Raw genomic sequence first — 16,386 nt, 5'->3', positions numbered from 1 at the left:
TTCAGAATTATTTTATGTATCCTTATTTTGTGTGTGTTGATTTCCATAGGAAGCTCGATATTGTCTTTTTGGATCTGTGAAGAATTTTGTTGAATTTTGATAGGGACTACATTGAATTTGTTGGAAATAAGCTGATTTTTTTTTCTTCTAAAAGGAGAGAAAACATTTGATTCTTCCTAAAATATTTTTAGGTTCAGAAATAAAGCAACTAAAAAAAAAATTCAGGTTTTCCATGCAACTGGTTAGATATACAAGTTCCCTCCTTTTCCAAAGATCTAATATCTACCATAATTCAAAGATATATTCTCATACAAGCTGAGCTATATTGAAGAGGCTCAGACGAGCTAAGAACATGGAAGAACAAGAAACTAGACAGTGGTGTGCAAGAGGCTCAGATCATCTAAGGTGACTGAACAAGTCTCCAGTGTACTATGTTATTTGCAAGTAGTCCAGTACTCTAGGATTCCAGGTTTTATTTGTCACTAATATTGTGGTGAGTATTTTGTTTGTTTATTTTTATGTTGGCTTCTGATGAGGACTCTTTCTTGGAGCTATTTCTTTATTTGTAAATCTTCAGCCACATTTCTATACGAAATACCAGTAACATTCCCTATGTCAACAAGGATACTTAGACTTTGGCGGAAGTCCTGATTTTGTCTGTCATTGATTCCATATCTGGACAGTGTATATATTTGTTCTCATCTGTTCAGGAGTAGGGTACCACAACCGAGTATCAGTGGGTGATTGTTTAATTTGGCTCATGGGTATCCACAGGGAATAGACAGCTTTTTTTAGCTGATGGGCGTGAAGACCCATCCAGAATAGGGGCATTGCTCTGGAAGCACCTCAAATCATTGAGTTGAATTTATCAAGTCATTGAATTCTGAAAGCTTTTTGCTCTTTTACTCAGCTAGCCTTCACTCTTTCTGCTGAGTTTTTGTACTCTGAGCTAAAGTTCTGATTCCTTTACTGATATTAGACCAAATTCCTTCGGGTTTCAGAACCTCCAAGCTTTAGATACTAGATTCAGCCTGCTAAGAGGCAGTATCTTTCTGAACAATTTTTAGGTTCTTATACTCTCTGTGAAAGACAGTCATTTGTTGGACTGCATTAGACATATCATGTAATCCAACCTATTGAATCACACTTTAATTTATATATGTCTACTAGTTATGTTTTTCTGAGAACCTGAACCAACACACTTATTCAAAAAGCAAAAACAATAAAACTATGCCACTACACCAAAACATACTTTTTTTTGATATTTTTCAATGTGAAGGATACAAGATAATACATGTGTAGCAATAATATATAGGGAGTCCAAGATATAATAATCATAATCAAATAAATTAGTTATATATATATATATATATATAAATTTCAATACTTTCTTCAGTTAAACTTTAAAATCTCATGTTCCAATTGTGAATACTTATATATTTATATATTTTTCTTCAATAACTAAGAGATGTAAATATGGCACAATTAAGTTTTCTTATATAATTATACCTGATAAATATTAATTTGATTATTCTTACTTCCAGGAAAAATCAGTGTAGAAACTCACTTACAATTGTATTATATTTAATATTCCTAATGGCCATTTGTAAAAACTTTACTTGTTAATCCAGTGTAAGGATAATTTTATACCTATGGAAAATAAAGTGCATAGAGAATTTATTGACATAAAAGACTTACGAACTTGGTATATTCAGCAAGGGAGAGGTCTCAGTAATTTTATTCTCTATGGATGAAGTCATGTTTGGCCACAGTTTTTCAAGAACAGCCTGAAGAACTATTGGTAGGATTAACTTTCTCTTCAATGGTATTGTCAATGATAAATTATTCTTCCTGCAGAACATACTCCACCTACACTCAGACTTCCAAGAAAATCATATTTCTGCTTTGAAAAGACTCACAAATGCCTTGAAAGTCTTATCCAATTTTGTACTTGACATTCTGATGTATGTAATAACCGAGCACATTTCATGCCTTTGTTTATATTTCATGAGTCATTAAAGAACTCCATTTTTTCTTCAATAATTCATAACATTTTCTAAAAATTACTACTCTGTTAAACTGTATTGCCTCAACAAAATTTACAAAATTTTATTCTATGCAAAGTTAGGAATATATAAAATCACAAATTATATTAGAAAATATTGAATTGCACTGTCCAAATTTAGTAGCAATAAGAATATTTTATTGAGCCAGGCATGGTGGCGCACACCTTTAATCCCAGCACTTGGGAGGTAGAGGCAGGCAGATCTCTGAGTTCAAGGCCAGCCTGGTCTACAAAGTCAGTTCTAGGACAGCCAGGGCTACACAGAGAAACCCTGTCTCAAAAACAACAACAACAACAACAAACAAAACAAACAAAAAGAATATTTTATTAGAAATATGAACATATCCAAAGAAAATGACATTTTCAACTCTCTCTTAATAAAATTTAATCTAATTAATTGTAAAATACTAAGAACATAGTATTTTAGAACATAGGAAAACAACACACGTTTTATGCAGTTTATTTTCATGTTGCTAGTTCCTAAATAAAGATCCATTGAAAGAAAGACATTGTAGGCAATGTCAATTCAGATTAGTACTATTTAAATTCAAGGAAATGATCAATGAAGTTATATGGAGAAGTTTACTGGACCATGTTAAGAACTACAAAAGTTAATTTATTTTCATATATCACTTCAAATTAAAATAACATAATTAAAACAGAACTTTGGGTATTGTATTTTATAGTGGCCCAGTGTGTGTGTGTGTGTGTGTGTGTGTGTGTGCTATTGAAACTATTAATTCTGCTATATTTCTAATTTTCTGCCAATTTCTACTTTGTTTTTACATGATTAAATTATTAGACTGACAAATATCATGAAATGCATATTCTGCCTCATTACATAATGCAGACAGCAATCCTATCACACTAAACATATTTATAGAAATTCATCAATGCAATAAACCTTTATAACCAGTCTAAATGACTTTTCTATGACTGAATGCTATTATTTTCTCTTGTGGATGCATTTTACTGACAATATTTTTCATAGGATATGTACATGAAAATATTATGCCCCTAAAATGAATTATTAAATCGTTTCCTCTTAACTGCATTGCTTGACACTTTGGTTAGTTTAAATTATATTCTGTATTACCTTTACAGAATGGTCTGAGCTCTTCTCTAGTATATGGAACTCAGATGGTAAAGTGTTTTTCTGAGGATATACAAAAGCATAAGTTCATATATCCAGCACCTATAGTCCCTGCTCTATAAGATGTAATCCATGGTTTACAGGACAGCCACTCTACACAATAGATAAGCTAAAGGAGCAGAGAAACACTGTGTCTGAGAAAGTTTGGAATCATAGTGATGTAAGACACATTATGTGGATATGTCTGATGCACGTATGGACATATATGGGCAATTTTTGTATTTCTTCCTTACACTTAAATATTTTATATATAATCAAATTGAAATTATCACCCTATGATTTAAATGCAGAATTCATCCTGTCTTGAAATTCCATTTTGATTGGCTTGAACGGTGATTCAGTGTTCAAGAGCATTGCTGTACTTCCAGAAAATTCAAGTTCATTTCCAGTATTCACATGAAACAGCTCACAGATACCTATAATTTCAACTTTTTAGTGTTGCTGAAACTCCACAGACAGTCTTCTAGAAAGTATTCTTAGCTTTGTTTTCATAACAAATCCTTCCATTCCACATCCTTTTACCAGCTTCTTCCCAGAAGCGGTCTTCTGTGGACTGTGACCACAACCTACATAACTTTGTAGTCATGTCCCCATCACTGTGGATGCTATATTAAGCAACTGAGTAGCAGCCCACGTACTGTAGAATAGAGCAAGCATTCTGGAACTAGGAAATGAACTCTTCATTTCTTTCCTCTCATGAATATAATCCTTTAGCTCCACTTCAAAACCAGAAGTCCTATTGGACTTGACTCTACAGACTCATTTCAATTTCAGCTTCAATTTATCTTCTGTTTTTCTAAGTACACTCAGTTTGTGTTGGACTTCTTATGTACCACTGTGAATACCAACTAAAAATTCCAATCAAAATGTTTTATACTTCAGTTCTTTTGGCAAGGCTTTCTCTATAAATGTCGACCTTGTATAGTCATTGATTTTTCTCCTTCTTTCTCCTAGAAAATATGTAAGAAAGGTAGGGGTAAGTATACACTTAGACAATTAAACGGGAGTACCTTGGGTACAAAATGCAACTGAAATCCTTTGAAATACTTTATCATTTTTTAATCTTCAATCAAAAACTTTTAAAATTTGACAAAAACAATCATGTTTTTATATCAACCCAATTTAAGGAGAAAAAAATATATATGTGTGTGTCTGTGTAATATGTATATATATATATATATATATATATGTGTGTGTGTGTGTGTGTGTGTGTGTGTGTGTGTGTGCGCGTGCGTGTGTGTGCGTGTGTGTGTATATATACATATATATATATATATATATATATATATATGAATGAAATGTCTTCATTTACAGCTTTTTATTGTTATTTCAAGAGATAGAAAGGGGAGAGGCAACAGAAATACCCAACATCAATACAGGTAAAAATAAATATTGTGCCCACAAAACAGTATCTTTCTCACTATCATGCAGAAATTTATTGAATCATTATTCTATAATTGGCATCAATATTTTTGTTCCATTTTCAAAGTTTTTCCTTTATCAAAACTAATAATTTTCTTGGTAGGTTATAAACTTTACACAAGAACACAATACATGTGTAAATTTTTGTTCATCCTTCCTTGCCTAGTGTCTAGACAATATCTGGACTGTGGTAACAAACATTCGATTAATAACATGTTCTAAGTTGCTTTAAATATTCATGATACACAATATTTTCTGTTATGTGTATTTGAGTACTTATGTATTATTTTTCTTATTTCATATATAGCTGTATACTGGTAAAACAATTGTTTTTTCAACATCACATCATAATTTGTAATTAAATTTTAATTTGAAAAGTTTCAGGGGAAGCAATTTCTTTATGGTATGTCTCATGCTATGAATCAGAAAGATAGAATGTAAAATATTGCTATTTACAAGTTTTAACTTTTGATTTAATTTTTTTCCTAACAGGAAGAAACAGTCTTTTAGAACACATGCCTTGCAATGACTTTGCAGTAGAAGCTACTGTTTCACTGCAGAATTTAGTTTCATAATATTTAAACAGTGGTGTTTGCTTAAATCCCAAACTATGAGGTCAGTGTAAAGGTTGTCTCAAGTGATCACTTACTGCTGTCATTTTGGATGCTTACCATTATACTGGTTTCTTCACGCATGAGAAATATCATGCGGACTGAATTTTCAATGTCAACGAATGCAGAATGTGGGTTTTATAATAGAAATGTGATTCACTCTGTAGTTAAGCATACATTTTCCAGACTCTTCTATTGTCTTTTGTTTTCTATATGATATTTGTTTTTGCAGTAGACGCAATTGTTCTGGGAATTACATTTGCAAATGGGAACAGGTTTTTATGCACTCTCTTCTGCTCTTCATTCACCTCCCTGAATTCCCAGAACAAGAGAAATGTGTCCTCCTGTGCCACACACAGTCACCAGAACCTAGAGTCATGTCCTGCCAACAGACATAGCCTATGATGCATCAGTCTTGATTCATCTTACTCTCTTAACCTCAGTACTGGAAAATTACACATTCCTTGCCTAATGAATTCAATGAAATGACTACTTCACTCTGAGTAAATCTTCACATGTGGTTTTGTAAGCATTTAATGTAGTACTGAATCACTGAGCTAGCAATCTCTTTGGAGTTTTATGATTTACAAGGTGAAATAGTCATTTAGTTTCAGAAGTAAAGAAAAAAAAAGGAAGAAACTAATCTTCATACAGTGTCTCATAAGTGAAATCTGCAAAGGAAGTTGTTGTCAAGTGGTTTGATCACACACACATACACATGCAATTTTGTGTGATATAAAACCCGTCAGTCTAGAGATTATTTCACAATGTGTACATATATATTAAAAATAATGCTGTATTCCTTAAATTCATACAATTTTATTCATCTGTATGACTACATAAAATGGAAAAAAAATGGAAGAAAGACAACTCTCTTTAGGAATGAATACAATATAAAACTATTATGGCAAAATAAAAAATATTTATTTCTATAACTGAAATATAATTTCTTAAAAGTATATATGTATTATTAGAGTTACAGTATGGAAATTCTGGACCTTTCAACCCCAACAGATTTTTATGGACCTGGACTCCTGTACCTATATAATAATTAAATTGTGAAAACTAAAGAACGCAATTTAATTCATGTGCTCATTTGAACATGAACATTTAGAGATTTCCAATGAGCAAAGTTTGTGTTTGGGTATAGACAGAGCAGTTTAAATGGAAGAGGGACTAGTGTAAGGCACAAGAGAGATCCATAATTAACAAGTCTGCTAGTGTGATCTACATGATCATTATTTAGTTCTGGTTCTGCAGGCTGGACCAAAGAAACTCATTATCTTTCCAACAATCTCATAATCATAAAACAATTACACCAGGAGACTCATTATCTGAGATAATTGTCTAAAACTGGGAGGTGCCCTGTCTTAGGAGGCTTTGCTGTTTCTGAAATCCAAGGTGACCCTGTAGGTTTAGGACAGTGACTGGAAGCTATTAGGTAAAATGCTGACAGGGAGATGCCTCAATTACTTTAATCTTTATGCCTTCAGCCATGAAAGAGAATGAGATTGGTTACGTCTTCCTACTTTACAGAAGGACATCCCTTGAGTGATTAACTTCCAAAGGTAAGCAGGTGACCTAAGGTAAAGGAGACAGATACCAAATTAATTCAGTGATGCCAGACTTCTGCCTATTTTGAGTTACATTATGAGTCTCTGAAAGAATTAAATGGGTTTGCTAAGTGCTTATTATTTATGAATGCAAGTGTACAAACATATCATCCTTTGAACATTTGATTTTTTTGTGTGTTTTAACACTCACTCATGTGTTTCAGCTGAACTGACTAGAATTATTAGCAGAAGCATATTGCTCTCAAGGTAATATATCACTGTCATTTTAAAGGACTCTGAAGAAATTCCACAAGTCAGTAGGAGAAAATAAAGCAAACAAACAAACAACAAAATACTATGGCTGAGTCTTCCTGGCAATTATAATATGTGTGAAGGATTGAATAAATGTGATTTTTATATACTGGTTTAACTATTATATCTGTAAGGCTGCTGATAAGCTGACAGATGATGGAATAGATTCTTATGAATGAAAGTTAATGTCCTTGGTCTAGAAATGCTCAAATGGTAATTGTGGAGGGCTGTAATTTGACAACATAAGGCTTTAGCCTCAGCTCTGGTTACCAAGCCTTCTGAGACTGAACATACATCAACCAGGCACACCTTCATTTACGTGGTTTGGTGTTGCATAGTAGAAATTGCTTAACTGAAAATTATGTAAATAGCAGTTTAATCTAACCTGCCCAAATGATACTGACCAGTTTGTTCAACTCTCTCTGGGAAACTTCGTGCAAGGTAAATGATCTTAACAAATAAGATCTTTTCTAAAATGGGGACACTTATGTACCGCAGCACATCTTTAACCCCCTGGCTTAGGCGGCTTAGGTACCACCCAGCCTTGTTTTTACATGCAGCATACTCACTATACTGTATTTCCTTTATAATCTATGTGGGAATTATACATGCTCATCAATGCCTTTCCCATTATCATAATCCACCACAAACTATCCACACTATTAAGTGTTGATTATTGTTGACAATCAGGCTCATCTAGTTTTCTCACTTTGAAATATTGTAAGAGAAGAATATTTTAGCTCACTATTATATATATGTGTGTGTGTTTATATATATATATATATATATCCTGATCATGGCATATCTCTCTGTGTGTGTTTGTCTCTGTCTCTCTCTCTCTCTTACACACACACACACACACACACACACACACACATACATATAGTCATTTGAGACAATTCCCTTCTAATAGCTCTGGCTGCCCTAGATGTCTGTACAGTCCAGGGAAGGCAGAAATACCTGTGCATATATGTGACATATTTGTTAGGGATAGACTCTGTGTGTGTGTGTGTGTGTGTGTGTGTGTGTGTGTGTGTGTGTGTGTGTGTTTGTGTGCGCTTCTGTGCATGTGTGTGTGTGAGAGAGAGAGAGGGATAGAGAGAGAGAGAGAGATCCATAAGCAGTATGAGATAACTGATAAACATTAAATCATGTTTTCCAATGGGAACAGAATCATTTCTAATTAAGATTACTCCTGTGCAAGTCCACAGGATCTGACTTTTGACCGATCTACTTCTAATATAAGAGCCTAAACTTGTCAGTTTCCTGATCATGAAATCTCTCTCTCTCTCTCTCTCTCTCTGTCTCTCTCTCTCTCTCTGTTTGTGTGTGTGTGTGTGTTTGTCTCTGTCTCTCTCTTTCTCTCCCTCCCTCTCTCCATACCACCCTCTCCCTGCCTCCTTCCCTCCCTCCCTCCCTTCCTGCTCTCTCTGAGCATGTATAATTATCATTTTACCCCAGTTACTATCATCAGAGATTAGGCATTCTAGTAGAAAACATTGCTTAGGTGTTTTAATAGCCAATTTTTCTATAAGGAAAATACCTCAAATACATACAAATACATATATATATATATATATATATATATATATATATATATATATATATGTGTGTGTGTGTGTGTGTGTGTGTGTGTGTATGTGTGTATATATATGTGTATATATACATATATATGTGTGTGTATACTTATTTTTATTTATTTTTAAAACCCTGTCCTTTTTATTTTTTTCTTTCTCTAGAATTATTTATTTATTTTATGTATATAAATGCATTGCCTTCAGATTCACCAAGACAGGGCATCGGATCACAAGGATCACAATAGAGATGGCTGTGAGCCACCATGTGGTTGCTAGGAATTGAACTCAGGACATCATACTCATGTTGTATAAAATGATATGTAAGAGAGAAGTCACGTTCTCTGGAGGAAGACAGGGGAATGGTGGGAATAAAAAGAGCAGTGAAATTGAAGGCTCTGAGTGGTGTAGATAGTCAATAGACTTGTTAGAAATGCCCTATTATAACTGACCACAGTGTACAATGTATAATTGCCAGTGAATATATCCTAAATACTAAGGGTGCCTATATGAGATACTTAACTCTGCCTTAGTCTCTAGACTTACATTTTAAAACAATGCCACATTTTTAATAAAAAGATTTCCAAAAGTCTCACGTACTAATATATGTAAAATTGTTTGGTAATAAATAATTATATCTATTTCTAATAAATATGAGTTATTCTATTAATTGATATAGCTACCTCCTACAAAATGATTTAACATAAGTTTGCAATCCAAAGCTTGTCTGTATATTTCTGGATATTTATTTGATAAATTATGTTTTGATTAAGTACTAGAGCATATGTGCAGGGGTGCACCTTTGTGTGAGAAAACATATTTTTGTGAGTGTGAAATAACATTATTGAAAGACTGGAATTAGTTGAGATCGTTGGTTATATGATAAAAATTATTCTAGATAATTAAATTAGTAACCAGTTAAAGGTGTTTGAACTATCATGTCAATGATGGATTTAAATAACTTAATATGAAAATCTGGACTAAAGCCCTTAGAAGCATTTATTTTTCTTACATGAACATTTATCTATTAAAAACTTATGCTCCTCCTGCTATAACTACAACCATGTAATCGGAATTGTTCAGAAGGTAATGCATCAAGACGTTGTGTCACCTGAATTTTACACAGCAGAGATCCCTGTCTAGCAGTTTCAGTGTTATGCTCATAACCCTATTCGATTTAAATTCTCTTCTCTGACTGCTTAAACCACACACTCAGAGCAGCTTAATCCTCCTTCTCATAAGACATGTTATGCACAAAGATCAAAATGTAGTGAAGCACTTTATATTTAGTCATTGTTTCTGTTCTCAGAGTTCATCATGTTTGTTAATTTACTTCAAACTAATTTAGGTATCTTATCTATTCTTTAATTTCTCTTACTTCAATAACATAAGGTGATGGAAATTAGTTTTAAAAATAAGACTTTTCCAATGGAAAATTAAAGTGTTTTTTGCTGAGTCTGGAGTCGCAGTTTGGTTGATAATATGCTTGTTTAGCATATATAAGGAAACTGGATGGGTCTTGCAACAATCTGATTTCCTAGCACATAGAAGTGCTAGGATTTTTTTTAATTTATTTAATGTTCTTTTTTAATTGGGTATTTATTTCATTTACATTTCCAATGCTATCCCAAAAGTCCCCCACACGCCCCCCCCCACTCCCCAACCCACCCACTCCCACTTCTTGGCCCTGTCATTCCCCTGTACTGAGGCATATAAAGTTTGCAAGACCAATGGGCCTCTCTTTCCACTTGTGGCTGACTAGGCCATCTTCTGATACACATGCAGATAGAGACACGAGCTCTGGGGGTACTGGTTAGTTCATATTGTTGTTCCACCCATAGGGTTGCAGATCCCTTCAGCTCCTTGAGTACTTTCTCTAGCTCCTCCATTGGGGGTCCTGTGTTCCATCCAATAGCTGATTGTGAGCATCCACTTCTGATTTTAAAACTCAGTTCAAGAAAGCAGTTCAAAGATTATCTTCAGCTGCATAATGAGATGGAAGGCTACCTTGTGCTACATAAAATATTTTCTAAAAAAAAAAAAAAAAAATCTGTTATCCCTCACATTTTTCTCCAAGTTTGAGTAGAAATGAATTGAAAATAAGTATCATTTAGCCTTAACTTTCTTGAATAATTCATGTATTATCTGTTTGTTAAGCAGTAACTTCAGAATCAAAACTTGAAACAAAAAAAAACCAAATTTGTTTTCTATATAATATTGTACTTAGATTACATTAAATTAACTCAAATTTTGTTGGCAAATATGACAAAACCACATAATTTCACATAACATGGATTTAAAAATAACTTCCATTTTTTTCTTTGTACATATCTGTATAATGTTACCTGAAAATCATAAAAATAAAATGGGGATAAATATATTTCTGTAGCCCAGAATTCATCAGTGTGGATAATTCATACATAGCTTACTCTCTAGTTTTGTTAATCATTGGGTTTTGAGTGTTCTACTCTTGGTGAGATATAGTATATATCTTTATGCAAAAAGGAATATAATAAATTCATCAGATTAAATTAATTGTAATACTATTTCTTAAATATCTAAGAACTCACTGATTTGCCAAAGCAAAAGGTGTCTGATGAGATGAGGAGAAGATATGCTTATGCATTGTCTTATGAATGCAAATGAAAGCAGACCTAGTGTAGCAGTTCCTTAAAAAGTAGAGATTTGACTTCCACGTTACCTAGGAAAGTTCTTACTAGATAGAAACATGCACATTCATCCTATATGTGGAAGACATCAATGCTCCCAGATTCGTTGCATCATTATTATCAATAGCAGAGGAATAGAAACCTGATTACAATCCTACAAATGGTGAATGGGTGAAGGAAAAATGGAAGGAAAATGATGGAATAATTTTAGCCACAAAATAAAGTTACTCTGCCCCTTAGAACAGCCTACTTGGAAGCAGGGGCCATACTATTAAATTAAACAAGCCCGGAAAAAGCCACATAAATGCCACCTGATTTCACTTATACGTGAAGTCAAGGAAGTTGATCTATTATAAGGTGCTAGCAGAATGGCTACCAGATGCCAGAGGGGTAGAAGAAAACATAAGGCATGTCAAGACAGCGAGCAGAAAAGGGCACCCTGGAGGGAGCTGATAGGAGGAAAGTGGCTGCAGCCTAAAGTGTGCAGCTGCAGAGGAGAGCGGTGTGTCCGACAATGATAAGGTGCCATTAATTCCAAAATGCAAGGAGAAAACATGTTAATGTTTTCACCGAAAATAAAAAGTTTGAGATATGCATATATCATTCATTAATACTTACAATCGTTGCTTCATCCAACAGCTAAACTACTTCATAAAAGTAAAAGCTCTTTTTTCTCTCCTATATAATGGAAGGAAGTTTTCTATCAGCTTCATTTATATACTGCCTTTGAAATTTTTTGAAATATATAGAGAAATTCATAAAATGTTATTGAATGAAATGAAAACCACTCTACCACACAAAATATCTCAAACGCTACAATTTTGTTCATTTCAGTCAGTGTTTTCTGCTCAGCTAAGGAAAGAGCAGAAGGATCACACCATACATAGCTCATATGGAAACCCTGCTGAAGTCCAGACTTCAAACGACACATGAATGTCTTCAGACTCAAACCAGACAACAGGACAAGATAAACTTTATTTTATGAAATACCTTTTAAAGTATACTAAGAACATCCATTTGGTTTCTTTAAACTGCAATTGCCCTTGAGGAATTTTTTAAAAAATATTGAAGTATGATTCATAAGGCACCAGGAAAGTTGGGGATTTTAAAGTGTTTCACCCTGAAGTGATGTTTGCATATTTCCATCTCAGCACATAAATCATTTGCAAGAAGCCTAAAGTAGGAGAATGGCCTGAATATGCTAAGCTACAAAAAAATGATTATTTTTTCAGAAAATGATTCATTTTAAAATTTAGAATTTTTCAGAGGCATTGCAAGTAGCCCAGGGGTTCTTATTGTAAATTGCAATGAAATATTTGTTATAGCTTAAGTTTCAAAATTTAGTACTCACCATCACTACAGTAATGAATGTGAAAAGGAAGATTGTGTACATTCTATGTTTTAGAATATCATAAATACAATAAATCTATATGTAGAGTATATAATTAAGGCACTACAAATGTATAAAAGAAAAATATTTACAATGATTAAATTTATATATATATATATATACACACACACACACACACACACACACACACATATATATGTACATACAGACACACAGATGTACACACACACACACAAGCACACACATGATGTTTGGAAACATAATTCAGTATCACATAAATAATTTCCACTACTTTTATCTTTGTGTTTATGTGCATAATTGTGTCTGCATGTTTGTGCATGATCATGTATTTGTGAGTGCACTGGACAATGTCAGGTGTTCTGCCTCAAAATCATTGAACTTGTTTGTCAAGAACAAGATCTCTCACTGACCCACAGTTTGTCAAATCATCTAAGATGACTGGCCCATGAACCCTCAGGATCTCTTTTGGTCAACATCCCTAATTCGACAATCACAAGGGACAAATGACTGAGTATTTCTTCTTCTTCTTCTTCTTCTTCTTCTTCTTCTTCTTCTTCTTCTTCTTCTTCTTCTTCTTCTTCTTCTTCTTCTTCTTCTTCTTCTTCTTCTTCTTCTTCTTCTTCTCCTTCTCTTTCTCCTTCTCCTTCTCCTTCTCCTTCTCCTTCTCCTTCTCCTTCTCCTTCTCCTTCTCCTTCTCCTTCTCCTTCTCCTTCTCCTTCTCCTTCTCCTTCTCCTTCTCCTTCTCCTTCTCCTTCTCCTTCTCCTTCTCCTCCTCCTCCTCCTCCTCCTCCTCCTCCTCCTCCTCCTCCCCTTTCCCTTCCCCTTCCCCTTCCCCTCCTCCTCCTCCTCCTCCTTCTTCTTCTGTTTTTATTTGAATGTGAATTATGAGGATGTGTCTTCCTGCTACAATGTAAGCAATTTAACATGTAATACTACCTCCCCAGCTGTAACATAAACATGCCTTTATGTTGTTAAGTTTCTATTAAATGAACTTAAGTCTGAAAATGCATACAAATCAAATATTGCGTGCAAATAAAAAATCTGTAGAAGAGATCAAAATTATGGTGATTTTGTTCAATTTACACTTCTCATATATATTTAAAAATAGTTTCTAGTAGTTATATTTCATATCTTAAAAGCTTTTCTTTCAAGAGGAACATTTGTTGGCATTTCAACTAACATTTAAACAAATATAGTTTTCATCTGAAATTGTACGTTAACTAAGGAAAATGTGAATCCTACTTTGTGTGTTGTAAGAGTCATTTTTCTGTATACGTAAGTAGAAAATTTCCTACACAGAGAAAAAAATACCTCTTTTAGACTGCTATTAGTAAAACCATTCATCATAATGCTCCCAATATAACCTGATTATTTCATTCCATAATGGCATTCTTAGGAATTTTTCCAGTGGTAATTTGTTATATTGGCTTTGCTGCTTGAATCTGATTTTTATTTTAAGTGAAATAACTAAAAGGAGATCAAGGTTAGAGAGTGAGGGGGGAAAAACAAGTGTTCTAGAGACTCTATTTAAATTCTGGGGTTTTTTTTTTTTGTTTGTTTTGTTTTGTTTGTTCTGGTTTTTTTTTTTTGTTTGTTTGTTTTGTTTTTGTTTTTGGTTTTTGGTTTTTGTTTTTGTTTTGTTTTTGTTTTTTTTTTTTTTTTTTTTTTTGTCACTACAATTAAGATGCAGCAAGATGCTTGGGTCATCTCCTGGTCCTGTTCAGATGACTTGCCATCCAGGTCTTTCCCCAAGTTCTACAAAAAGCACAGGGAGTTCTCCCAAATATACTTAATTAGAAATCAGTCATTAGTTTTAGATTCTGTAGTATAGCATTCTGGATAGCTTATTTAAAGTTTCACTATGAAATAATATTAGCATGGTTAACTACTTTGATATATTTTAGTTGAACTAGATTTGTGAAGGAAAGAATAATATAGACTTTATAAGTGTGCCTTCAGAAGTGCTAAGCAGTTTCAAGTTTCTAAATTCTGAGAATGTTCTTATTGTTTTAACTCTGCTCCTTCTCCTTTGTATTTGTTCTGCATTCCATGCTTTGTGGAAACAGTACCTAGAATTGCATGCCAAAGGCCATAACAAAACGCACAGAGTGATTATTAGAATTTCCAAGATGCTTGAGATTGTGAATACAGAAAATGGTTAGCTGACATTATCTAGTGAGTTAGGTTAATCTGATGTCTATCCAAGCCAAAAGAAAAGCAATAATAATAATAATAATAATAATAATAATAATAATAATAATAATAAATAAAATAAATGTGTGTGTTTGTGGTGTGTGTGTGTGTGCGTGTGTGTGTGTGTGTGTGTGTGTGTGTGTGTGTTTGAACTTACAGAATGTTGACTTTCTCCTTGGTTACTAGTTATTTCACATTTTCATTACTCTACCCTGCATTTTCGTCATAATATTAAAGAACTGCTAGTTAGTAATTTTCTATGTAGCACAGTGAAACAGATGCAAGGAAAAGGTTCAACTATGCTAAAACATCTCTTTATTATAACCGTTGGACTACAAATTCATATTTGCTTCAAGTGTCCAAGAAGTCAAAAATGTAAACAAAGTATCTCTTATTTACAGGTCTTTGATGGAAAATTTAATAACATGCCAGGCTAAATATGCAATGGTATCATAACTCTTTTGGTAATGACTAAACAATGTTTCATTTAAGTTGGAGTCCAACCTTTGAGCTGAAGCCTATGTCCTTTATTGACTATATATCAAAATACCACAACTTGGATAGCCCAGACTCCTATGGTAGAAACAAATAAAACTAGCAAAACAACAACAACAACAATAATAATAACTCTATGCACACCCCAAAGTAAAGGAGAGTGATAACCACCCCATGGAAGGAAATTTCTCTAGGGCACTTAGATCATGTGGGCACTCCAACCCCTGAGCTTCTGTGGTGCTATCTGGGACTGGTGATCAAAGTGCCTGGATAACCTGAGGACAGAAGCAAAGCCAGCTCAGCCCTAACTCTGAGAGCTTCAGCAGGTCACTCTGCTAAGAGATGTAGAGTGCCTTACAGAAGAGTGGGAGGAAATATTATAGGAAAATGGAATGGAGGCTACGAGGAGAATGATTCCCACTGAATCAAACAAGCCTGGCTCAGTTGACCTCACAGAATCTAAAGCAGCAAGCACTGGGCATGCATATGTATACAACAGGTCCTCTGCTTATATATCATGGATATTAGTTTGTGGTTTTTTGAGAAACCTTACACTGCCAGCAGATATATCTGTGAACCTTCGGCCTGCTTTTGAGATTCTTTTCCTCCCATTCATTTGTCTTGTCCAGAGTTGATATGAGGGATTTGCATCATCTTGTTGTATCTTGTTTTTTTTGTTGTTGTTGTTTGTTTTTTGTTTTTTTTTTTGTTTTTTTGTTTTCTTTTGTTTTCTGTTTGGTTGTCCTCTCCTTGAGACCTGCTCTTTTCTAAACAGGGAACAGCAGGGATTGAGGAAGAGAGGGAGATGTGTCAGAGCTAGGAAGAGTCGAGAGAGGGGGAATTATGGACACAATGTATTGTATAAGAGGAGATTCCAACTTCAATGACAAACATCTGCATATATAAAAGGTTATAAGTAAGAATACTGTAAAAACATAGAAGTCAACAGCCTAACATTACTATTTGA

The sequence above is a fragment of the Mus musculus genome, chromosome 14 (assembly GCF_000001635.26).
Source record: "Mus musculus strain C57BL/6J chromosome 14, GRCm38.p6 C57BL/6J".
NCBI lineage: Eukaryota > Metazoa > Chordata > Mammalia > Rodentia > Muridae > Mus > Mus musculus.
This window is presented reverse-complemented; position numbering follows the sequence as displayed.